Genomic DNA, 25,639 nt, shown 5'->3' with positions numbered 1-25,639 from the left:
TAGAAAATTTAGTGTGTAAAACCCCATCAGATAACACTATCAGGTATCATTAGCCAACATGCCCGTTTTTCCTTCTATCCAGGTATGTTTATAGTCTGTCTTCTTAAAAAAGAAATCCTATCTCTCTATGTTAAAATATAACATAAACCTATATCAGAAACATCTAACCATAATTTTTTTGTGTGTGTGAGGAAGATTGGCTCAGAGCTAACATCTGTTGCCAATATTCCTCTTTTTGCTTGGGGAGGATTGGCCCTGAGCTAACATCTGTGCCAGTCTTCCTCTATTTTGTATATGGGATGCTGCCAGAGTGTGCCTTGACGAGCAGTGGGTAGGTCCATGCCCGGAATCCGAACCTGTGAACCCCTGGTCGCTGAAGCAGAGTGTGTGAACTTGACCACTATGCCATTAGGCCGGCTCCTAACCATAATTTTATAGTGAAAACAACTGGAACTCTGTTTTCCCTCTTGAAATTTAAGAGACTGAGAATTTTTTTTCTTTTTAGTGTATAAAGGCTTAATTTGTTGATGTTGGTGTATTTATTAATTGGCAAATATTAAGTGCAATAGACTTTCATTATAATATTTCTTTACTGCATAAAATCAGTTCTGTATAGAATCAGATCAAGTTTGTGAAAATATAGCTAATGGCTGCATTAAAAGCATGATATAACTTTGTTTGGCAAGAAATAATTCTGCTTGCCAATTGAATTAACAGATGTTCCTTTTCAAACTTAATCAGTTCATCAAAACATGTTTATTGGAACACTTTTGGTGTCTCATGGCACTCTATTGGTTACTCTGAAATCCAATGAAAGTGTAGGTGACAATACTGAGTCAAAATATGAAACCGTAAGCTAATTTTGATAATACAGTTTGTATAAGAAGTATAATAGGCATTAGGGAAGGAAGAGAATTTGATTTCCCTAAGTCTTTTTGTTGAAAAAAATTTTAAATTTATGGAAAAGTCCAGTGAGTACAGTGAACACCCGTATATGCTTCATCCAAAGTCACCAATTGTTAGCATTTTAGCACGTTTGAATTAATTTTTTCCCCTCATCCTCCCATATATATATTGTGTGTGTGAACTTATACGTACATGTGTTTTCTCTCTCTCTATATATAGATATCCATATACATTTGCTTCTTTTTTCCCCTAACCATTTCATACTAAGCTGTAGACAGCAAGGTACTTCATCACTGATCATGGATCTCTAAGACCAAGGACATTCTCCTACATAACTACTATACCATTTTTATACTAAAAAATTTTAACACTGATTCACTAGTATCATCAACTATACAGTGCATTTTCAAATTTCTCCAGTTGTACTAAAATTGCCCTTCGTAGCTTGTTTGTTTGTTTGTTTGAGCTAAGATCTGTCAAGGCCAATGCATTGCATTTGGTTGTCCTGTCTCTTCAGGACAGGCCTCCTCTGCTCTGTACCTGTGCCTCTAATTTGGTAGCCACTAGCTACGGGTGACTGTTTAAATTTAAATAGATTAAAATTTAATAAAATAAAACATTTAGTTTCTCAGTCATGCTAGCCACATTTCAAGTGCTCAGTAACCCTATGTGGCTAGTGGCTACTCTGTTGGGCAGCACAAATATAGAATATTCCTATCATCACAGAAAGTTCTCTTGGACAGATCTTGGACCTGCCCCACCTCTTTTTGTCTTTCATGAAATTTATTCTTTGAAGAGTTCAGGCCAGCTGTCTTATTGAATGCTCCACATTATGAATTTGTGTTGGTTGTTTCTTAGTGATTAGATTTAGGTTGGGGCAGATTGTTTCTTCCAGAGACAGCTGCACTAAAATAATTAGCCCATCCCACACCCTTTTCTTAAAATGTGACTGACACTTTTTCAACTGAGAGATGGAGTCTTTGTTCCCTCCCCTTGAATATGGGCAAGGACTTGTGACAGCTGACTGTTGAAGCAAGGTAGAAGTCATGCTATATGACTTAAGACTCACTCACTCTTCTTGGGATGCTTACCTTTGGAACCCAGCTACCACACTGTGAGGAAACCCAGGCTCTGTGAAGATGTTCAACGGTACCAGCTAAGGTCTCAGCCGACAGCCAGACCTGTGAGTGAAGGGGCCTTCAGCTGATTCGTTTCTCCTGGGTGAGGCTCTAGACGTAGTGGAGTAGAGACATGCAGGCCCAGCTGTGGTCTGTCTGAATTCCTGATGTACAGAAATGGAGAGAGCTAATATATCATTATTTTTCTTTCAAACTGCTAAGTTTTGGGGAATTTGTACACAGCAATAGATAGCTAATCCACAGATTAAACAATTTTGGCCAGAGTACCGCGTTTGGTGGTGTGCGTTTCCTACCACGTCGTGTTGGGAGGCGCATAATGTCAGTTCACTTACTATTGGTGATGCTTGATCAGTTGGTCAAGGTGGTGTCCATCATATCGTTCAGTCATCAGTACCTTTTTCCCTTTGTAATTAGTAAGTAACCTGAGGGGAAGTTTAATTTTGCAAAGAATATAAGCTTCCAGCAAGTTCCTTGTCAGCATTTCACTCCATCATTGTTTTAAGTGGATTTAAAAATGGAAACAATCTTAGAAATCATTTTACTCAGTGTCCTCATTTTGCAGCCTGATTTAATAAATATTATTAGCTTTCCATTAGAGATACCGCCTTGAAACTAGGGACATAGAAGTACTTGAGATGTGATTTTACTGCCTTGGAGCTTTTGGACGAAAACTAACATGATTGGAATTCAAGGGGCTGATTGGGTGATACTGAATGTGTATTCCAAGATGATTCAACTGAGAGGTTTTATTTTCCAAAAGACTAAAATGATGTCATTATGGTAACTTTGTATGCTAGTCTAAGACGGCCAGTGCTGCTTTCTGAATTACAATTTTATTAGACAGAATTAAAATGGAAAACTTTAAGTGCAGTTTTATGGTAGAAGTTCTGTGAGTCCTGTATTTTAGGGATTTGAATGTATCTTTTCAGATTATATAAATGTGTGTATTTTAAAGTAAAAATCTAGCATGGCCCAAATTTCTTATTGTTAAATAATTTAGTAAATAGCTTTTTGTTAGTAAATAACTAATACTGAGCTAAATGAATGTTTATGAATTGAAGAGCATAAGGATACTGTTGTAGGATATTTAAAACATAATATGGGATACAATGGATTAAGAAGCATCTAACATAGTGCCCCAAATAGTTGTTTACTAATAAGTGAGTTCTATACAGGTGAGCCATGGTTTACAATCCCTCTTACTTGCTTATGAATAGAATGTATACAAATTAACTCTATAGAGATTTAAAAGTTTGTTCTGCCAATAAGTACCCATAGTTTTCTTGTTTGTTTATTTTGTTCTGGGATATAAGAATATGGAAGGACTTTTTTTTGGTTTGATAATGGGAAATTTAACTAGTTTTTTTTTTTTGTCCCAAATTCTCTTTAAAGTTCTTGGTAGGACGTATAATTTAAGACAAATAAGGAGTAAGTTCTACACTTTAAAAGCCTGGAATCATGATTGGGTTTCTAATAGATTGGTAATATGAAAAAAAGTACTGAATGTGCCAAATTATATATTGTATAATCCAGAAGTTATACATATGGTTATTGAAATGATATGAAACTTTCCCCAAAGAATGACTTCATCCCTGTATATGTTATGGAAACATATGTTATGTTATGGAAACAAAGTTAACATTTTAAAACTTTTTCAGCAAAATCTCATTGCAACTCTGTGATGTTGGGATTTCCTCAGTGTAAAAACACTCCTTGTAAGTCCTGCAATAGGATTGATTTCTTCTATTGATTGCTTTCATAGTCTTAGTGTATAATTATGGATCTACCTAGAATGTGTCGTTTTTGTCTCTTTCCGGTGCAACCCTATTGGTTAGACTACGTTGCTAATGTCATCAAGGTCATATTTAATTCCTTTGTGGGCTATACAGTGTCACCTGTTACTTGCTCTTGGACTGAATATTTAGCAACATTTTCTTCCGTGTAACTTTGGTTACTGGAAAAATTCCACGAGAAAGTGAACAGATCAATCACCAACTTAGGAAGAGATTTAGAAAAGAACAGACAATTTAGAAAAGAATACAGCTCTTGCTGCTTCAGAATCATATGAAAATATATGAATAATGCTGTCTAGCTGGGGAAAGTGCAATCAAAATATAAATGAGTTCTGGAAAGTATCAAATTCTAAGAGGCATGGTGATAGGCCTGTGTGTTTATCTCTGGAGTGTGAGAGAAATGTGAAAGAATATGGGACTATTTAAGAAATGGAGCAAATCTGCAGAGTAAAGTCAATGAGGGCCAGGGTGGTAGCATTAGGGTCGACTTGAATGCTGGCAGACAGGAAAGGAGGAGAGGGGTGAGGAGGCTTGTTAAATTTTGAAGTGGAGGTGTGACTTTGTGTGTTTACGAAAGAGACCAGTTTAAGGATTTACTGAACGGGAAGCACGTAGAATGAGACAGCACTGCTTCAGGTGGTTTCAAGGTGAAACCTTTAAGTGTCAAGGAGGAAGAGCTGGTTTTCCAAAATCTTGAGACAGAAGGCATTGGCTGATGGACTTTGAAAAGGCTCTGAAAGTGTGCCTCTTTGTGGGTGATGCCGTCTATATACAGCTGTTTTCCTGACATCTTTCACCATTAGGATCAAGCAGACCACCTCTGGACATCTTTCTGGGTCTGTGCACATCAGGCCAGTGTGGTATTTTGGCAGAGAGAGTAGTGAAGGAGAGGAACTGCAGTCCCATGGGCTTAGGCTTCAGAGGGAGCAGCCATCCCTCCCTTCCTACCATAGAGAGGTGGAATAGAAAGTGACTGAGTGGCAGAATGGTTGCTCTGGCCTGGTCACATCACAACATCACATTACACGTTACTCAGCCAGCCTACATCTCTATCTCTAACACTTGGGGGAAAAGTAAAGCTAAGATTGTTGCTCATAGAGAGTTTTTGGTGGGGGGGGGATTTCATTTACATGTTTCACATTTTTAGCTAATTCTTGTAGACAGTTTGCTTGGAATACGTGGCGTTGGGTGTTCAGGGAAAGGAGTCCTAATTTCCAGTTATGGAAAAAGGGTTTGAGAGTTATTTGGATGGCTCTATCTCTGCTAGCATACAGGACTGTTGCTGTGTTTGCCCGGGATCTAAATATGAATACATATTCACTTATTCCTCATTTACTACCAAGCCATGCCAACTACTGTATCCTCAGGTCAGATACTAAATAAAATGGGACTATGTTATTGTGTGACTCATCCTTTTTGAGTGTTTTTCCCCCTGTGTTTCAGATTTATAATGGTGTGGTGTGAAGAGATTCAGGATTTCCATTCCTGCTTTTTCCTTTCCTGCCAAGCTCATGACCCCTGCCAACTCCATCCTTTCCTTCAGCTGCCTGCAATTTTCGTTTGGGTTCTGGACTCTGGGACTTTATAGAACAGGAGTCATTTAAACTCTTTTTTTCCAAATGGGACAAGTATCTTAATTGAGGTTGACCAACACCTACTGTGACAGAATCTTCCCCTCATCCTCCTGGCACAGGGGGAGAATTCATTCAGTAGAAGAATGGCATGAAACTGTGTATCCAAACACCGTCCACTGGGATAAAGCTAATGCCCGCTTGGAGGCACAACACAGTGGCTCCTTTGCCAAGCTCTGTTGTTCTGCTTGGTCCCAAGCCAGATGGCAGCCTAGTGGGTGAACCATTGGCTCTGGCCTTTCCGCAACCCCCTCGGGTCTAGGATAAAATGCCCAGCTGTCCCTTCTCTTGCAGGACTTACCCAGTGAAAACCCTCACTGTTACTTGACATTTACATAATTTTGTTTAAATTTTTAACTATAGTACTACCGGTATGGTTTTATTGGTAGTATGAAAACTTCAAATTGCTTGCCAGAATTTAAGAGTGGAATCCATTTAACACCAGACTATTTGAGTATTAAGAGAGCTTCTGGAGTGAGCATGAGAGAAAGTGGGAAGATCTGAATTAGGTTGAACTAGTGTAGTTCATGTACTGGATATAGTTATTTTGATGACTAGAAAGACTTTTACTGAGGTTTGCATAATTCGTTTTAGTACCTTTTATCTGTTAGCCACTTTCTGATATCTGCACAACAGATATGAGCATCCAAGGTCTCCATCAAGTGGAAATATATCCCCTGCATCTGATGGTGCTCATGCTTTTGTGCCTGGATTACATTGTAATATTAAGTATGCCTTATCTGAATAATGGTAATAATAGCTGTTATGATTTGTTTTCAAGTCTGAAATGTAGTTGGAGGTGTATGAAGAAATCAAGAAGGAATTCTGGAAAGGAAGCAGACCTGGTCATTTCACAGAGCTTCATCTGTGTAGATCCTCCATTTTAACACTAGCTTTGCTTTCTATGATTATGGTGCATTACTAGTAGCATTCTTACAATTGTATTTTATTTAATTTTTGCTTTTTTTGGTCTGTGTGAGGAAGATTGGCCCTGAGCTAACATCTGTTGCTAATCCTCCTCTTTTTGCTTGAGGAAGACTGTCCTTGAGCTAACATCTGTCCCAGTCCTCCTCTATTTTATGCGGGACGCCCACAGTGTCATTTGACGAGTGGTACTAGGTCTGCACCTGGGACTGAACCTGCGAACCCCTGGCTGCTGAAGCAGAACACGTGAACTTAACCACTGTGCCACTGGCCCGGCCCTGCTTTCTTTTTCTTTAATCTCTTTGAAAATAATAGAAAATGTCAAGAACTTTATTTTTTTTTCCCATTATCTCTGGCTTTTTTTTTTTTTTTTTGGAGGAAGATTAGCCCTGAGCTAACATCTGCTGCTAATCCTCCTCTTTTTGCTGAGGAAGACTGGCCCTGAGCTAACATCCATGCCCATCTTCCTCTACTTTATATGTGGGATGCCTGCCACAGCATGGCTTGATAAGCGGTGCCTTGTCCTCACCTGGGATCTGAACTGGCAAACCTGGGGTCGCCGAAGCGGAACATGTGAACTTAACTGCTGCGCCACTGGGCCGGCCCCTAGCTTTTTTTGTTTTTGCAGGCTTTTTTGATGAGGAAGATTGACCCCGAGCTAACATCTGTTGCCAATCTTCCTCTTTTTTTTTCCTTCTCCCCAAAGCCGCACTACATAGTTGTATATCCTAGTTGTAAGACTTTCTGGTTCTTCCATGTCGGACACTGCCTCAGCATGGCTTGATGAGTGGTGCAATAGGTCCGTGCCCAGGATCTAAACCAGCAAATCCCAGGCTGCCAAAGCAGAGGTGCAAACTGAACCATTAAGGAACCAGGTGGGCCCTCATCGAGAACTTTATTGATGATGTTTCTGAGACACATACATATTTCTAAACAAAGCTGAATTACTTTGGTAGGTTGGGGGGAAGTACACTTTTTCCTGCTAGCCCACACTAGGATCTCCCATTCACCACTGGATTTGCAGCTCAAGGAAATATCCTGCTTTCTTAAGGATCCTGTTACAGCTGGAGTCACATTTCTGTAAGACACAGTGCTATAAATAAGTGATGGTTATCCTACAGATGCCTCTTCCACCATAATGTAACTGAAATGACGCAACTAATACTGTTGACATCCTTAGAAAAGTAATGATTGCCTTGCCTTCCTCATAGGATTCTGTGAAATGAAATGAGATAGTAGATTCAAAAGTGTTTTTTAAGGTGTTAGTTGATCAATAAATGTAAAGAGACATGATAATGATTATTACTGTTATCACAATTAATTTTTCTACTATGACTTTTATCTCAATGAACATCGCCATTATTAACGTCTTCACTGTTGGGGTATAACTTTTCAGACCCGTCTCCTCTACTTCCTTACTGACTTACCAGGAAAGAGAGGGGAAATCATGCCAATTGATAATTTGGAATTTGTAATTAGAGACTTTTTTCTTCTTGGCAAATCTGAGGCCTCAATATAATAATATTCCTGACTCTGGATCCCTAAATTTCTCTTTTCCCCCAAGTTTGATTGAGGTATAATTGACAAATAAAAATTGTATATATTGAAAGTGTACGCTGTGATGGTTTGATAACATATATACATTGTGAAATGATTACCACAATCAAGTTAATTAACACATCCATCACCTCACATAGTTACTTTTTTTTTTTTTTTTGGTTTGTGAGAACACTTAAGATCTACTCTCTTAGCAAATTTTAAGTATACAATAGAGTATCATTAACTCTAGTCACCATGCTATAGATTGGATCCCCAGAATTTATTTGTCTTGTAACTGAAAGTTTGTATCCTTTGGCCAACATGTCCCCATTTTCCCCATCCCCTAGCCTTTGGCAACCGCCATTCTACTTACTGGTTCTATGAGTTTGACTTTGTAAAATTTCACATATGAGTGAGATCGTACAGTATTTGATAGGAGTACTTGATTCTGCCTAAAGTCTCAGTCCAGTCCAGAGGGGCCAGCTCTGTCCTTTGGAGAATTTTTAAGAGCCCTGATTCATTAGCTTCTTATTTGATATCAAGGACCGTTGCTGCTGTTCTGTATTAACTTTGTGCCTCAGTCTGTTAAGTGAGTTTCTGTCTTGCTTTTGTGATAAAATCCTCAACTGCACTGAAGGTGTGGTTACTGATTTCCTGTATTGACTCTTTGTCTTGGCCCTAAAAACCTGCTCAGAATCCCTTAATTCTCTTTGATTTCCTAAATTTAGCTGGCCCTTCCCTCCCTGCTTCCATCCCCCTGACACTCCAGCTTTAAATCTTGCCCGAGTCCCAGTTTCTTCACCCGCAATCTGGTTGATATCTAACATGTTATCTGAACTATAGTATAAATGGAATTTGGTGGGACTGGTACTAAGGAGAAGGGAAGGTATGGGAGCTACAAAGGAGAGAGGGGAGATTGACATGAACATAGCATAAAGGTGTAAAGAGACAGGTACATTTCTTCATTCACAAGGCTGTGAACTTTATAAAGGCGAGTAAGCCTTTGTTTATTGCTGTATCTCTAGTGTGTGAAACTGTGCCCAGCATTTAACTTATCCAGTAAATATTTGTTGAGTGAGTGTTTGGGACATACACTGAATTGACTGGTTTGCTGGGAGGGCATTTTAGTGTGAAATTTTAAGGTCTGGATCATTGTAGTTTTGTTTATTGCTATAACTCCACATTGTTTTGCTCAATGAAATAAGTGTTGGGATTAGTGGAGTTGTGGCTAGAATGCTGAAATTGATAATGCAGAATCTTGAATGCTGAGCTAAGGGTTTGGTTCTTATGACAAGGAAAGAAGCAGAGTTCTGGATCTTATTGTTTACTTGTACTGTCTAAGAAGATAAGAGTTTTGTCCTCTAAGTGTACTCTTATTTGAGCTGAAGGTTTTAGAAAAGACAATCCTTTGATACAAAGGAAAAGAAGGGATATTTTTACCTAAGATGTTCCTCCTTGAGTTACTTAAAGTCCAGTATCTAAATAGGTAGATATGTTTCTAAAACATGCTTTTAAAAACTTGCTTGTTTGGATAGTCAACATGTTTATACACATCAATACCAGAAGTACATTTCTATGCATTATCATATGAATAATAGCTGTGGTTTCAAGTACTCAACAAAGTGATGAAAGGCATCCAGTGTTTTCATTCTTGCTGGTCTATTTTGGCATCCTTTGGTGTTTAGCAATTAGTTACTGCTTGAGGTTCCTTGAATTGGGGTAGAGTGAGTGTTTCTAGGTGTCAGATTCTCCTCTTCATCTACCTTTGTCTCTGGATTCTGACGTGGACAATTATAGGCCGTAAAGATGTATATTTTTCAAATACTCCTACTCCAGCAAAGTGAAACCTATCCAGGGTACAAACCAAAGGATCAAATTGAGAAGGAGAGCTTATCTTGATAGATACGCTTAACGACATTTCGAGGTGTTATCTTCATCGAGTTCTTGGACTGCTTGTGGGATCAAATCACCCCTGATTGTGGTGAACATAGTTTCATGCGTAAACAGGAGGATTTTTTTTTTTTTGGTGCGTATGTGTCTGCCGTAGGATAGAGTGTAAAGCCATGCTTGCTAATCAAGGACAGTTGCTTCTGCCAGCTATGAACTAAAACTGGAGTTGGAATTAGGGCAGGCCCGTGGAAAACACACACTGAGCACCGGAGTGGCAGGTGTGTCCTCTACAGGGTGGGAGATCATTGTCACTCTTGGCTCCCTGCTTTCTCCTTATCTTAATCCAAGCACCCTGCAGGTTCAGACAGATAGAATCCAATTCTCGAGGCAGTCGTCCTCAGCAGGGGGAAACAGGAGAGTTATTCTCTGAAAGCATGGATGTAGGGGGCAAAAGACAGGAGGCTTGAGGTTTCTGAAATGTGAATATCCTACACTAGATTCACTTTTCTATCAGGAATTACTATAGTCAGTCTAGGTTTTCTTGACAGGAGGAACTGATTCTTTTTAGGCTTACTGGAGTATGGGAGCACAACTAAAATCTCCTAACCAATGTTGGAAAACTTAGAAAATAAAGAGGAAAATAACCATCTATACAAATAACATAATAATCACTTAATATTTTTGTTTTTGATTTTAATGATGAACAAGATGGTATATGTTGTTTTGATGAGAATAAGTTGTCTTCCTACCTTTACTGCTATCATAATTGTTGTTACCATTGTCATCATCATCATCATCATTAAATATTTATTAATTCCTTGCTATGAGCAAGGCAAGTTCCAGGAAGAGTGGAGAACATAAATAAATGGAAGATGTGTTTCCTTCTTTTAAGGAGATTCTTTTGTATTTAGTAGTGAACATATGTCCAAGAAAAATGAATTTGCAGTATGTGATTTATTCAGTCCACAAATGTCCATTGAGCTCCCCTGTGTGCCGGGCACTGTACTCTGTATTTGAGAAATAATGTTGAGTAAGATGTAGTTTCTGCCCCTGAACTTACTGTCCAGGGGAGGTGATAGATAAGCAAATAAAAATTTCAAGAAATGATAATATGTGAAGTCAGTGAAATGTCACAGACAGCAAGTGCTATAGGAAGATATTGTATTAAAAGATATATCAAATAACACATTAGACAGTGTTGGAAACCAGAATAAAAACATTCTTTTGAGTACTTATGTTTTATGCGGGCCTTCAATGAGAGCTCAAGGCATAACCTTAAATAGACAAGTAATACATTCTGGTAACAGTGAAAGTAATATAGTTCAGGTGCATTACATTCAGCTCTTCCGGAAGAACACAGGGATGGCTCTTGAGGAATTTAGTTAAATGGACCCTAAATTCTCTGTAGGGATCACTTGTCTTAAAACTGTATTTGCTTTTGTCAGGAGTTTAACGTTAACATTTGACAAGTGCGTGAAGTGCTCGTGTTCTGTGATATGGATTGAAGAGAAGATCATATGTTTTATATTCTAGGTTGGCAGGTGTCAAGGTTACTATTCCGTTATAAAATCTGGGAAACCTGATCTGCGTTTTTTCTCTTTTGCCTAGACAATGGATGTTTCCATCTCCACAAGGAGGGAATTTGAATGAAAGAGAAAAAGCTTAGGTCCCTTATACCTTGGCTATTTTGTCTTTGCCTACCATAAAACTTGCTGCAGAAGAGAATTTTCTATCAAGTTATTCCATTTTAAACCAACCTGGTATATTTTATTTTCTTTATATCAAGTGAAAGAAGTGAGAACTTACTTGTTGATGCCTTATTTGAATTGTTCAGTTCCAGAATGAAAAATACCAAGAGAGCTGTGGAATTTCTCTCCCTGGAGATCTTTAAGAAAATGTGTTCAGACATTTAACTGCCTGAAATTGTTTGTGTAGAGTTTTGTGTGTCCTACTTTAAAAATCAAGATGCATAAAAACCCAGACTTAGAAAATTGGTATTATTAAGGATGGCTTTTCTCTTTCTAATCCTAGTCACTTTAGTTTTCCTATGAGGTGAAATGTATTTGGTAGTAAACAAATACTTATAATTGGTGAGCATTTACTTATGAATATTTCTTACATAATATCTTACTTTGTATTTGTGAATCATTTTGTAGTTTTTAGAACACTTACAGTATTATATCATTTGAGCCTTGGAGGTCTTATATAGTGGACAAGGCTGGTTTTATGGTTATCCCCATTTTGCTGATGACGAATCTGGGGATGAGAGGTTATGAGACTTGCCTGTCCTGTGAGTTATTAAGCAGTGGGATTTAGCACAGGCAGTTTGATAGCAAATTCTTTCCTCTTTTTACTATGTATTAGGCATTAATTTTTTTCTTAAATGAGTATTTGTTCTGTTTTAAGTCAAAATTAGGTGAGTATAGATTCCGGTGAACTGGATGATATCTCTGGGCCATTGCTATCTCCTTTCTGCAAGCTGAATGACCACTGTGGGAAGGGAAAATAATGTTTGGGGCTCCCCAAGTTATTATTTCATCAATTGCCACTTTCTTAGCAGTGCAGTGTTGTAGATGGTAATTAGGGGTTCTCAGATCAGTTCATAAAAATAATTTTGCTTATAAGGTTACCAAATTGATATTATTGGAACTAACTTGCTGCTCATAAAATAATATGGTTTGATGTTTAAAAATAGGTTGATGTTCTAGGAAACAGGGAATGAGTTTGTTAAGGTACTGATATTAAGTACTTTCACATAACCACATACCTATATACAATAGCTTCACTCGAGTATTGATAAATTAGACTGGGCACTTAAGAGAACCAAAATAAATTCGGTTCATTAACTCTTCTTGAGTGCTTACATTGGAACCACAGTTTACATAGGTTAAGTTTTGAAGTTAAGAGGACCAAATGTGTACAGCAAATAAAATCTCTAGGAAGAAAAAGAGGATATATTATTGAGGGTTATTAGATTAGGCTTCAGGTGTTGAGCTAATTTTATCTTGTAGTTCTGGTTTAGGAAGTTAATTTTTTTTCTGAAAATTTACTGCATATATAATACCTAGTGACTGGAGAGAATTTGCAAATGTCAGAAAAGGACAACGAAGAAAATAATCCCTTGTGACCCTTCTGTTTGAGAACGTTTTAGGTAAGAGGAGAAGGGTGAAGTCATTTTAGAAGAAGGAATTAGTGATTACAGCACTGGAATGACTGACGAAATTCATGAGCATGCAGAGAGGAGCTGGGGGTAGGAGATGTGCCTTGGGGGATGGTTGTAGGTGTTTGTTTAGCTAAATTATGGTGGCCCGTGAATTCCAGGATAAGAGATTTGTTGTTCCGAAAGGAAGGGATCCAGAGCTCCTCTAGCCCAGAACTCTTGTTTTACAAGAGAAGGAAACCAAATTGTTATTCAGCTTAGTTAGCCGAGGTCTGGAACCCAGGCTTCCTGATTATGAAGCTAATGTTGCTTCTATTGTGTCATCTCATATGTTGCCATTGTTGGTTCTGGGACAGAGGACAGCAAAGTAGAAACAGGTCTTTTTAAGAGTAAATTTTCACAGTCTTAGGAAAAGGGTCAGAAGGGGAAGTTATTTGAAATAGGAAGACCGGTTAAGCTTATTTTGATCATCCAGGCGTGAGGTGATACACAATGAAAGAGATGGAGGAGTCAGTAATGACTAGAGTTTCAAGCTGGGTGATGAGGATATAGGAAGTGCTGTTAAAATAAATGAGTCAATTTGGAGAGTAAACTTGTTGTGTGGGGACGATCAAGTTCGGTTTTGAATAAATTAGGACATCAAGGAGAAATGTTTTATTAGGCGGATAAGAATATGGGGCTGTATTATATATGTTAAATTATACTTTGCAGATACGAGGATTGACAAGTAGGATAGAGTAGGACTAATCCCTTCACACAGTACAACTGAGGGCAAGTTAATTCTAGAAAGTCTCCCTAAGACTGTTGCTTTAAGAAAAAATAAGTTATTTATTAGATGTGTCACTGAATGAAACATCTGACTGATTAACTGGTGTGGGCACGCTCACCTCAAAAAGACCTTTACTGGGCTTATTGTGTAATTGTATGCTGCTTCTTCTCCTCCAATAAAAGTATTAGTTGCGTGTACAACCCCATGTAAAACCTTGTGTCTTACAGAAGATGATGTAACTCTTCAGCCATTGCCAGAGTGGCTTTGTGGTATTTCATGATGTGATCACATTTTTGGTTATGATTATAATTCAGTTTAATAATGTTAACTAGTTTCATTTGGGTAATACATTGGCACTAATCACTCATCATTTGTTGTTTTTAAACTTTATGTATGGGTAAAACCAGATATAACAGCTGTTGACATTTCTAAGAAATGGTGGTAGTGTTAGTGCTGTTGAGTTGATTCTGACTCCTGGTGACCCCGTGGACAGCAGAGCAGAACCCTGCCCAGTCTTTTTTGCGCCATCCTCTCACCTTCTGGTGCTATACCAGACCATGCTCTGCTGATATTCATAGGATTTTCATGGCCAGATCTTTTTGGAAATGGGTGCCAGGTCCTTCTTTCTAGTCTGTCTTAGTCTGGGAGGTCTGCTGAAACCTGTCCACCATGGGTGACCCTGCCGGCATTTGAAGTATTGGTGGGATAGCTTTCAGCATCACAGCAACACGCAGCCACCATGGTATAACAACTGACAGACAGATGGTGTGGGTCCCTGACCAGGAATCAGACCCAGGCCACAGCGGTGAGAACACCAAAGCTTAACTGCTGGAACAGAGGGCTGGCTAAGAGGTGGTGAACCTGAGCTATTATATGGTCCAGGAGAATTTTAAAGATGGGGCCATTGTCCTTGTTTAGCTTCTCTTTGTGTATTTCTAAGGATTTCTAAGACTTTTAAACTTTTTTTTTTTTTTAGATTTTTAAAAATTTTTTCCTTTTTCTCCCCAAAGCCTCCCAGTACATAGTTGTATATTCTTAGTTGTGGGTCCTTCTAGTTGTGGCATGTGGGATGCCACCTCAGCATGGCTCGATGAGCAGTGCCATGTCCGCGCCCAGGATTCGAACCAACGAAACACTGGGCCGCCTGCAGCGGAGTGCACGAACTTAACCACTCGGCCACGGGGCCAGCCCCTTACATGTATATATTAACTTTATCCATTACTAAACAGTTTACTTAAATTCTTGGTCCTAGAAGTTCCCGTAACATGTGTTCCAGCGTTTATCACCCTGTGTTGTAATTATCTGCCTAGGTTTGAATCCAAGCTTTACTGCTTAGTAGCTATTTGAACTTGCAAGTTATTAGAATTCTCCATGTTTCAATGTTCTCATCTCTAAGACAGGACAGTATTAGTACTTACTTCATGGGCTTGTTGTGAGAATTAAATTGTTCAATATGTCAAGCACTTGAAAAAGAGCCTGGCACATAGCAAGCCCTCAGATATTAGCTATTGTTATTGTTACTGATCTCTTTTGCTGGCTCTCCTGTTCATGGTTCATCCTTGTGTGCCTTTGGACCTTGAACAGTGTCTGTATTCAATAAATTTTTGAAGGACTGATTGACTAAGGAAGGAGACAGAGGAAGAAGTTATCGTGAATTTTCTCATAGGGTGAAGCAGGAAGATGCCAGCTCTTTTTCTTTACAATCTTGCTCAGCTCCACTTTAGGTGAAAACTGCTTTTTCCTTAGTCGCTAAGACTCAATGTTACTGATCCCAATGAGGTGTTGTAAAGAGAACAGTTTGGTTAATCTAAGCTAGAATTGGCTAATCGTTTCCCAGTGGCTTTTACGCTTTAAAAAATATGTGCTAACCAAACCCCGCTCTCCTGTTGATAGCATTTTTATTGTCATCACAAAGTGAAGGACAGCGCAGGCTATATAATTTGCAGGACCCAGGGCAAAATGACAAGGGAGGGGCGTCCAGCTTGGGTGAGGAATCTCCCTTTCCCATGAGCTGCAGCCCCAAACTACACATGGTCCACCTCCAAGGGGTTGTGCCTGGATTTGCTTTGTACCTGAATGGGGGGTGGGAAAGAGGACCCTACTGAGTCACCTACCTAATGGACTGTGGCACTACCAGCTCAGAATGGGGATGGCCAGTGTCTCCCCTACCCACCTCCCTGCAACCCAGTTACTGCATCCCAGGTACTGGCCTGGTGGGGAGGTGGCGGGAGTGGGACTGCACATGAACCAAGGCCCTAAGCCAAGCTTCATCGTTCCATTGGACTTAACACATGAGACATGAATTCAAAGGTACAGTTATTAGGAATTTCACAACAATTACCACGGAACAAGACCCTGGCCCTTCTGAGTGCGACACCCTGTGTAACTGTTCTGGTTGTATGCCCATGAAGCCCGCCTTGGTGAAGAACAATTTTTGCACATATACCTTTCTGGGCGAGGCCACCTATGTAGACAGTCCATTTCCACCTGGAAACTAAGCCTGAGGACAACTCACCATTGTTGTTCAATTTCTTTGCTGTTGCTACTTTTGAACATACAGGATCTCTAAAAGCACCATGTATTTTTTTAATTATTGAGGTAACACTGGTTTATAACATTATATAAGTTTCAGGTGTACATCATTATGTTTCAAGTTCTGTGTAGACTACATCATGTTCACCACCCAAGGGCTAATTCCCATATGTTCTTGTACATGTGTGCCCTCTTACCCTTTTTGCCCAAGGATCATTTATTTTTTTTTTTAAGAATGTTACCCTTTTCCTATTGTTACCAGTCCACATAAATGTGCTCAACTTAATGGTTTTGGACAACATGATGCATTAACTGCTTTTCTCATAGTTTTGCTACAAGGGAGGTATTAGTTCTATTTTACTTACCTAGAAACTGAGGCTCAGAGTGGTTGATAGGTACTTTTCCTAAAGCCATGCCATAATTCGCAAAGCTGAGATTTAAACGTGGGTCAGACTGTCTTATTCATTAGCCTATAATTATTTCCACTGGCTCTAATGCACGTTTTAGTGTCAAATCTACATGACACCTACTTTCTGGTGGCAGCTTGGTGCCTTAGGAACTTCCTGTTTTTTGAATTAGTGTGTATTTCTAAGTGCTTTGTAGCTTTTAAGCTCTTTACAAATTTTAGTCTTTAATAGGGACCTAGTCCTTTATGCAATAAGATTCTGCATCTTTCAGTTTGATTTTTTCTTCTAGTCTTTTGTTCAGAAAATTTCTGGAGTGCTGAGACTTTTCTTTGAGCATGGTTTCCATCCTTAGATCTATCTGTTGTCATATCAGAGTAACTTCTGCTGGGTAATATTTTCTGTATTGATGGGTCCCTGTGTGTCAGAGAATGTAAGAGGAAAAAATGAAGGAGTCCCAAAAGGAAACTAATGTCGCTTTTAAAAAGCTCATTAAAAAACATCTACAGTGACCTCAAGGGACTTTCAGAGTCTTTTTTGAAAAGCTTTGTTTACTAGTAGCCTTCTCTTCAAGGGACTCAATGATTGAGAATTTAGACTGCACTCAGACAGACCTGGCTCAGATCCTGCCTCTGCTCTTTGACCTTGGGACTTAACCTCTAAGCCTCAGCATCTTTACCTGTAAAATGGGAGTAATACTAAAGCTCACTCCCAGCTTATTGTAAGGATCACATGAACTAAGGCATTTGCTGTGTTTAGTGTAGTACCTGGCACGTAGGGTGCTGTCACTGAGTGTTGGCTAGTACGGAGACTCATGTGTGAGTTCAGCAAACACTTGTTAAGCACCTGCTGCTGCCAGACACTGTGCAGGTGCTGGTGATACAAAAAGAAAATGAGTCTGCCTCTGTCTTTTTGGAGCTCATATGCCAACTCTGGGACAAATATGTAAACAAATGACCATATAACATGTTGTGCTTTAAGGTACATGCAGAAGGCCCTGGGGCATCAGGTGAGTTGGAAGAAGCCATTCTTTGTTGATACTTTATCCAAAGGTGAGAATTTTCTTGTAGTAGAAGCATTATCAGTAAGTCTAATGAGTTCTTTTCATGTTTTTTAGTGTCTATTGATCCTTCAAACGCCAAACAGATTTAGAATGTAACTTAACTTTGGCAATTCAACTGAAAGAATCCAATCTTTAAACTTTTCTAACAATTTTATTTATCCAAAGTCTTCACAACTCAAGTAAATAGAACTGATAGGCAAATTCTCATTGTCCTGCTGATTGCTTAAAGACATGCATATCTTCAATGCATAGAAGGGTTTCTTAGCCCATCAGAGTGGATGTGTTTTCTGAATGATCATTTACACCCATGGAAAATATTATTGGTATTTGGGGAGAAGTGAGTCTAATATTAGCTAGCATAATGATATATTGGCTAGCAGAATAATGAATGATTAGACATTGGCAATTAGAATATTATCTACTATGTATTAAACACTAACAGAAACAATGCTAGGAAGTATATATACTTCTGTAGGATATAAAATATTAAAATATATTGCATATATAATCATTCAAATCCATATATCAAAACATCATATGGAAGAAATTATCTTCCTCATTTTAAAGATGAGGGAACTTGAACTTGTTTGAGATCATGTAAAACTAAGTGATAGAACCAAAATTAAATTTCAGTCTTTGTTCTTTTCACCTTTTTGTGTTGAATATAACTGTTTCTAACTTAACAGGATTCATAATACATTTGTAATTTAAGTTATAAATACATTAACCAGGCTTGAAGAATTTGAGCCAAAATCTGTGCTAGCACTCTAGCTTATCATGAGTCTTCCTAGTGCCAGTTGAAGTGAACGAAAAACTTTGGAAGTAAAAAAATCTGAGGTCTGGCGATTTGCTTGTGTTTTTAAACAGTCTTTACTTTTCCAGTTTCAAAGAAATTGCTGTTTTTGGTATACTAGCAGTACTTAATAATAAAGAGATTGGCCATTACTTACAAACAAAACATAACATTTTAGGTAAGCAATTGAGACAAATACCTACTAGTTGAGACATTAGTTAGTATTATTATCTAGTCAAAACATTTTTTTCTTATAGGCACATGCAGTTAAATTTTAAATTGTTCTTAAAAGTATTTCTATTATAATACTTGAGGGACCTTTTTAGATGTACTGTATTTCTCAGATTTAAAAAAAATTTGTATTGTGGAAAATTTCAAATATAAAAAGTAGACAGAATAGTATAATGAACGCTTATGTAGCCACCATCTTGCTTCAGTGGTTATTAAATCTTGGCTAGTCTTGTTTCATCCATCTCCCCATTGTCTTCCCTCCCTTATGAAGCGAAGCGTATCTCAGAAATACCATTTCATTTGTAAATATTTCAGTATATTCAGTATATTCTAAAAGATAAAAACACTTTTTAAAAAAGATATAACCATTCTTTATCATACCTAAAAGTGAAAGTTAATAATTTTTTAAATATTGTTAAATATTCAGTTAATGTTCAATTTGCCAGTGGTTTCATAAAAGTCTTCTTTTTACCTTTTTTTTGAATCGGGGTCCAGATAATGCCCTTTATGATTGGTTAGTATGTACTTTAATGTCTCTTTTAATATATAGATATTCCCCTCCATTTTTTTTTTCCTCCTTGCAATTTATTTGTTGAAGAAATTGAATCGTTTGCCCTGTAGAATTTCCTACAGCTTGATATTGCTGATTATGTCTCTGTGGTATAGTTTATTATGTCCATCTATGCTGTGTATTTTTTATAAACTGGTAGAAGGATCTAGAGGCTTAATCAAATTCAGATTCCTCTTCCTTCTTTATCCTTCCCTGTCCTTCTTTCCTTCTGTTCTTCCTCCTCTTTCTTTTCCTCCCTTCATTCTTTCCATCTTTCTTCTTACTATATAAGTGGTATTTCTTCTTCCTTCAGGAGACATATAATATGTGGTTGTTTTGCTTTGTTTGATACTATCAGCTATTATGCCTAGATACTTTAATTCATTAGGAGTTGGAAAGTATGATAGTTTGTCATTTTATTTCGATTTATTATCTGGAATACTTCTATAAACAAAAACTTCCCCTCATCTACTATTTGTTTGGCTAATTGTACAGTATGTATAAAAAAGTTTGGAAAAATGCTTGATTCTGTCTCAGTTTCTGAGTTTATTTATTTATTTAATTGCAGTAACTTTGGATTATAACATTATATAGCCTTTGGATGTATATCATAATATATTTTGAATTCTGTGTAGATTACATCATGTTCACCACCCAAAAACTAATTATAGTCCATCCCCTCACATGTGAGCCTAATCACTCCTTTTGCCCTCCTCCCTTCCCCTATGGTAACCACCAATCTAATCTCCAGTGCTATGTGTTCGTTTGTCATTGTTCTTATCTTCTACTTATGAGTGAGATTATACGGTATTTGACTTTCTCCCTCTGACTTATTTCACTCAGCATAATGCCCTCAAGGTCCATCCATGTTGTCACAAATGGCTGGATTTCATCATTTCTTATGGCTGAGTAGTAGTCCATCGTGTATAAATACCACATCTTTATCTATTTGTTCCTTGATGGGCACCTAGGTTCCTTCCAAGTCTTGGCTATTGTGTATAATGCTGCAGTGAACATAGGGGTGCAAGTATCTTTATGCCTTTGCATTTTCAAGTTCTTTGGATAAATACCCAGCAGTGGGATAGCTGGAACATATGGTAGATGTATTCTTAATTTTATGGGGAAACTCCATACTGCTTTCCTTAGTGGCTGCACCAGTTTGCACTCCCACCAGCAGTGTACGAGGGCTCCCTTCTCTCCACCTCCTCTCCAACATTTGTTGTTTCCTGTCTTGTTAATTATAGCCATTCTGAGCGGAGTGAGGTGATCCTTCATTGTAGTTTTGATTTGCATTTCCCTCATAGCGAATGATGTTGAGCATCTTTTCATATGCCTGTTGGCCATCCATATATCTTCTTTGGAGAAATCTCTATTCAGATCCTTTGCCCATTTTTTAATTGAATTGTTGGTTTTTTGTTGTTGAACTCTATGAGTTCTTTGTATATTTTGGATATTAACCCCTTATCTGATATATGATTTGCAAATATCTTCTCCCAATTGTTAGATTGTCTTTTCGTTTTGTTGATGGTTTCCTTTGCTGTGCAGAAGCTTTTTAGTTTTATGTAGTCCCGTTTGTTCACTTTTTCTTTTGTTTCCCTTGCCCAGTGAGATATGATACTTGAAAATATGCTGCTAAGACTGATGTCAAAGAGCATACTGCCTAGGTTTTCTTCTAGAAGTTTCATGGTTTCAGGTGTTACATTCAAATCTTCAATCCATTTTGAGTTGATTTTTTGCATGGTGTAAGGTAATAGTCTACTTTCATTCTTTTGCATGTGGCTGTCCACTTTTCCCAACACCATTTATTGAAGAGACTTTCCTTTCTCCATCGTATGATCTTGGCTCCCTTGTCGAATATTAGCTGTCCATAAATGTGTTGGTTTATTTCTGGGCTCTGTTCCATTGATCTGTGTGTCTGTTTTTGTGCCAGTACCATGCTGTTTTGGTAACTATGGCTTTGTAGTATATTTTGAAATCTGGGAATGTGATACCTTCAGCTTTGTTCTTTTTTCTCAGGAATCCTTTGGCTATTCGGGGTCTTTTGTTGTTCCATATAAATTTTAGGATTCTTTGTTCTATTTCTGTGAGCAATGTTGTTGGAACTTTGATAGGGATTGCATTGAATCTATAGATTGTTTTAGGAAGTATAGACATTTTAACAATGTTAATTCTTCCAATCCAAGAGCATGGAATATCTTTCCATTTATTTGTGTCTTCTTCGGTTTCTTTCAACAATGTTTTATAGTTTTCCGGTGTACAGACCTTTCACCCCTTTGGTTAAGTTTATTCCTAGGTATTTTATTCTTTTTGTTGCAATTGTAGTTTCTGAGTTTTGAATGGTAGGAATCGTTGGGGAAATTTTGATACATTTATGAAAAGCACCTGGAAAATGTAGAATTAGTTATCAAACTAAATCCTAAACATGTGTTGATAAACTAAAAAAGAGGGAAAATAATTGGTATTGAAGGAATATGGAACAGTTCTAATGGCAGTAGTTTTTTAAAAACATCAGCGTGTGCTACTTTGAGAAGTATATCTTCTACAAGGCATTATGTCGTTAGGCATTTAGTGAATCCTTAGGTATACAATGGTTAAGAGCATGGGCTCTGAGGCCAGAGTTCTGTATGCAAATTTTGGTTCTTTACTTGCCAGTGTAACCTTGGGCAAGTTACTCAATGTCTGTGTGCCTCAATTTTCCCGTCTGTTAAATCAGGACAATAGTAGGCCCTCCCTCCTGGGGCTCCTGTTGAGGACTGAATGAGTTCATCCGTTAGCCACTGAGAGCAGAGCCTGGAACACAGTAAACTCTCAGGAAATGTTAACTCTGGCTGTTGTCAGTGTTTTTCTTTGCTCTTACAGCAGAAAGAAAGGAGGGAGGGAACTTTTGATGCTTATTTTTATCCATATTACAGAATCTTACTTTTGGTATAAATATTTTCTCATCCACTTCATATGGTCTGGCCTTTTTAAAGTCACATTTGTAACCTCTGCTAAATTGAAGTGTTCTAGGCATTGCACATCAACAGTTGGTAAAATCATAAAAAGAGAGACAACTGAATATTTTATGTCTCCACCTTATATCCCTCTGTTATACAACTAAGTAGTTTGAAAGGTTATTTATATATGTGTTTGCTATTGAACTGTGAGCTTTTGAGGGGAGAGACTTCCTTTATACTATTGTGTCTAATGTAGTACTTGGTATTACTTAATGAGATCTGAGCCCCTAATATTTGTTCCATTAACTATACTAACATCTCATTTTTCAGATTTGCCTAGTGAATTTCCTCACTATTTAACTACAATGTGTTAAAGTAGAATCCTTTAAATATTATGATTTTATTTATTTATTTTTGAACTATTAGGATCGTAATTTTTCTTACAGGCATCAAGTACTTTCCAGCCTTCTTAAACAGAATTACTCATTACTATGCATAGTATTTTATTTGGGTTGTAATAAAGTGCATCCTTGGAGGCTATTGATATATGCATGGTTTTATGGTTCAGTATCAAATATTTTCGGGACACCTTATGAAATTTTTTGTTGCACCTTATGTCTTATTTTTCTCTTATTATAACCTACCAATTTATTTCTGCTATTCTTTCTTTCTGCTACCTCCATCAATCCTAGCTCTCCAAATTCAAATTTAATGCTTCTAAGCAATGCTTCTGACCTGCTGTGGATTAATTTGATTACCTACTTCATTAGAACTTTTTCTAAAATAAGATTTAAAAAGATCCAAGCCGAGCTTGAAGGCATCTTCTCAGAGTAAAATGAAGAAGTTTAGAACATAAACTGTGTGACATCTGTTTAACTAGTCATCTAACTTCTAAACAAATTTATTTTATTGAGGCTACATTGGTTTGTAACATTGTGTAAATTTCAGGTGTACGTCATTATATTTTGACTTCTGTGTAGACTACATTGTGTTCACCACCAAAAGTCTAGCTTCCATCTGTCACCATATCTATGTGCCCCGTTACCTCTTTCGCCCTCCCCCCATTCCCCTTCCCCTCTGGTATCTGTATCTGTTCTCTGTATCTCTGTGTGTGTTGGTTGGTTTATCTTTTCCATATGAGTGAAGTGATATGGTAATTGTCTTTCTCCATCTGACTTATTTTGCTTAGCATAATACCCTCAAGGTCCATCTATGTTGTCAAAAATGGCATAATTTCATTTGTTTTTTAGCTGTGTAACTTTTTAATTTACTTGATGACATTGTTGAGATTGTCACAGACGTGTGGCCTCTAGGCAAGTGAGATTTTATTATATTAGGATCTGAATAGAAGAATGAAATGCTGATCTTCTGTTTTTCCATACTGTCAACTTACAAGAATTGGAATTCAGATTCAGATCTGCAGTACTCCCAAGTCCATTTTCTTTGCTATTAGACTCCTGTGACAAAGAAATCAACACTGTTAATTATTACAGTTCTTTAGGATGATATGGAATTAATAATAGTTTTTGATTTAAAACATAAACTCCTTGTCCTTATCTTATAATTGGCATTTTTCTTTATCTTAGCTTTCAAAAATTTTTCACACATATGGATGCTTCAAAGATCTAATGAATAGGTGCATATTCAAAATGCATTTTACAAGACTGTATGTTACATATAGGTCGTTTAGTAACATGCGATTTGAATATGGGTCTATATTTTAAAAACCCCAGCTACTATATTTATTTATAGGCCTTGAGCTGAATATACAAGTTCAACTACATAAAGGAAATAATTGAATATGCCTATTTTACTTACAGTTTGTAAAATGCTAGAAAATATTAAAAAGATGCAAAATAAAGTACTTTTGAGGCATTCGCAGTTAGACATGGACTCAAATCCTACTTTAAGTCTTAGAATCTTAGTTTGTCCAATGCTTAGCAGAGTTACTGCCAGGATTCAATCGGATGGCATGTGAACATGCCTCTCGCAATGTTTGACCCTGCCTGATCTCTTTCCTCTTTATCTTTTACATCCATATAATTTTGATTCTAAATAAAAAGAGAAGAAAAAGTATAAATAAAACAGAGAAAAATGTATTAATTGAGCAGAAGCAGCTATTTCTTGCCTGCTGAGCTTCACAATGAATGGTATTTTACCTTTATTCATTTATTTTTATATGCAGGGCATCTCTAATAGAGCTTTCATTGGACTGAAGTGGAAACATAAGAATTGGAGCATATTTTCATTTTCAAGGTGAGTTCATTTGTAGAAAATTAGTATATTTAAACCAGACTGCTATTTCTTAGGAAATGTTGTCATTTGCCTGTGCTCAGAGAAATGTCACAATTATACATGAAATGCAGTCAGCATGGAATGATGGCGAGAGGCCCAGGCTGAGTCTGGAGCTCGCCCAACGCCCGGCTCTGCTGCAGGTGCCCTCGGTGTGGTGGCGCTGGTTACTTGACTTCATTGTGTCAATTTGTCTACTTTTTAGATAGGAGTGATATGGCTGTTGGCTCTGCTTACCTTCCAGGTTACATGTTGTGAGAATAAATTGAGATCATGGATATGAAAGTGTTTCATTAAGAAAAATACACAGTAGAGGTATTAAGATTGTGAACTGTCACTGAATTAAATGGGAATTAACAGTTACAGGCAGAGAATCTTTTTAAGTATGACATTTTTTAATGTTATTGCAGCCTAATACCCTGGAACAGTAGTAAGACAGGGCCAGCTTATATATTGTTTTGGAAAAAACTGGCAAGCAAAAAAGAATAAGAAGAAGTGGTTGAGGAAAGAAAACAAAACCAAACCCATTAGATGGTCTTGAAGGCATTGAAATTTTTAGAACTACAAATTTCTTTACTTATTAGGGAATTTTTGAAGGTTATTAATCTACGGATTACTAAAAGTGTATTTTCCATTAGAAATCTGGTTACATTATTTTCAGTATTTTTACAATTCAGTCCTTTACATTCTTGCTGTGGGAAAAAAATCTAGTTCTGATTTTTTCCTTCTCTAGAGTTTTACCCATTTGTCTGCGTGCTTTGATGTGTGTGGTAGGATGCTTAGTAAAAGTGAATGGTGTTTCTTCTAACTCCATTGAGTTTTTTGGTTTTCTTTTTAACTTCCTTTATTTTTCTCATTATTCTTCAACTCACCCAGCATTTAACTGTCTTCTCTCTGTTTGGGCTGAGGTTTTTCCTTGTCTCTTATTCTTGGTATCCCAAATTGTATACCTAGGGTTTTTAAAGGTGCCAGGATATGCCAGGATACTGTTTAGCAAATGTGATTACTGTATTTCTTTCTAGTAACTATGTTTGGAAAGTATTTACCTATATCCTCGGAGAGAAATACTGGTCAGATGGTAATAAAA

At 37.5% G+C, this 25,639-nt stretch overlaps 1 protein-coding gene across 9 annotated transcripts in view; it reads left to right on the top strand.

Moving 5' to 3' along the window:
* EPS8 (EGFR pathway substrate 8, signaling adaptor) overlaps window positions 1-25,639 on the top strand; it is a 171,334-nt gene that overhangs the window by 31,895 nt on the left and 113,800 nt on the right. For 7 of the 9 annotated variants that reach the window (XM_044775173.2, XM_070495099.1, XM_070495101.1 and 4 more), the window contains exon 2: window positions 24,446-24,516. The exons of the other annotated variants lie outside the window; for them this stretch is intronic. The gene's annotated coding sequence lies outside the window, so the exon portion shown is untranslated. The remainder of the gene's footprint in view (window positions 1-24,445; window positions 24,517-25,639) is intronic. 9 annotated transcript variants of the gene reach the window in all.

Source organism: Equus asinus, chromosome 22 (assembly GCF_041296235.1).
Source record: "Equus asinus isolate D_3611 breed Donkey chromosome 22, EquAss-T2T_v2, whole genome shotgun sequence".
Classification (NCBI taxonomy): Eukaryota; Metazoa; Chordata; class Mammalia; order Perissodactyla; family Equidae; genus Equus; species Equus asinus.
This window is presented reverse-complemented; position numbering and strand designations above follow the sequence as displayed.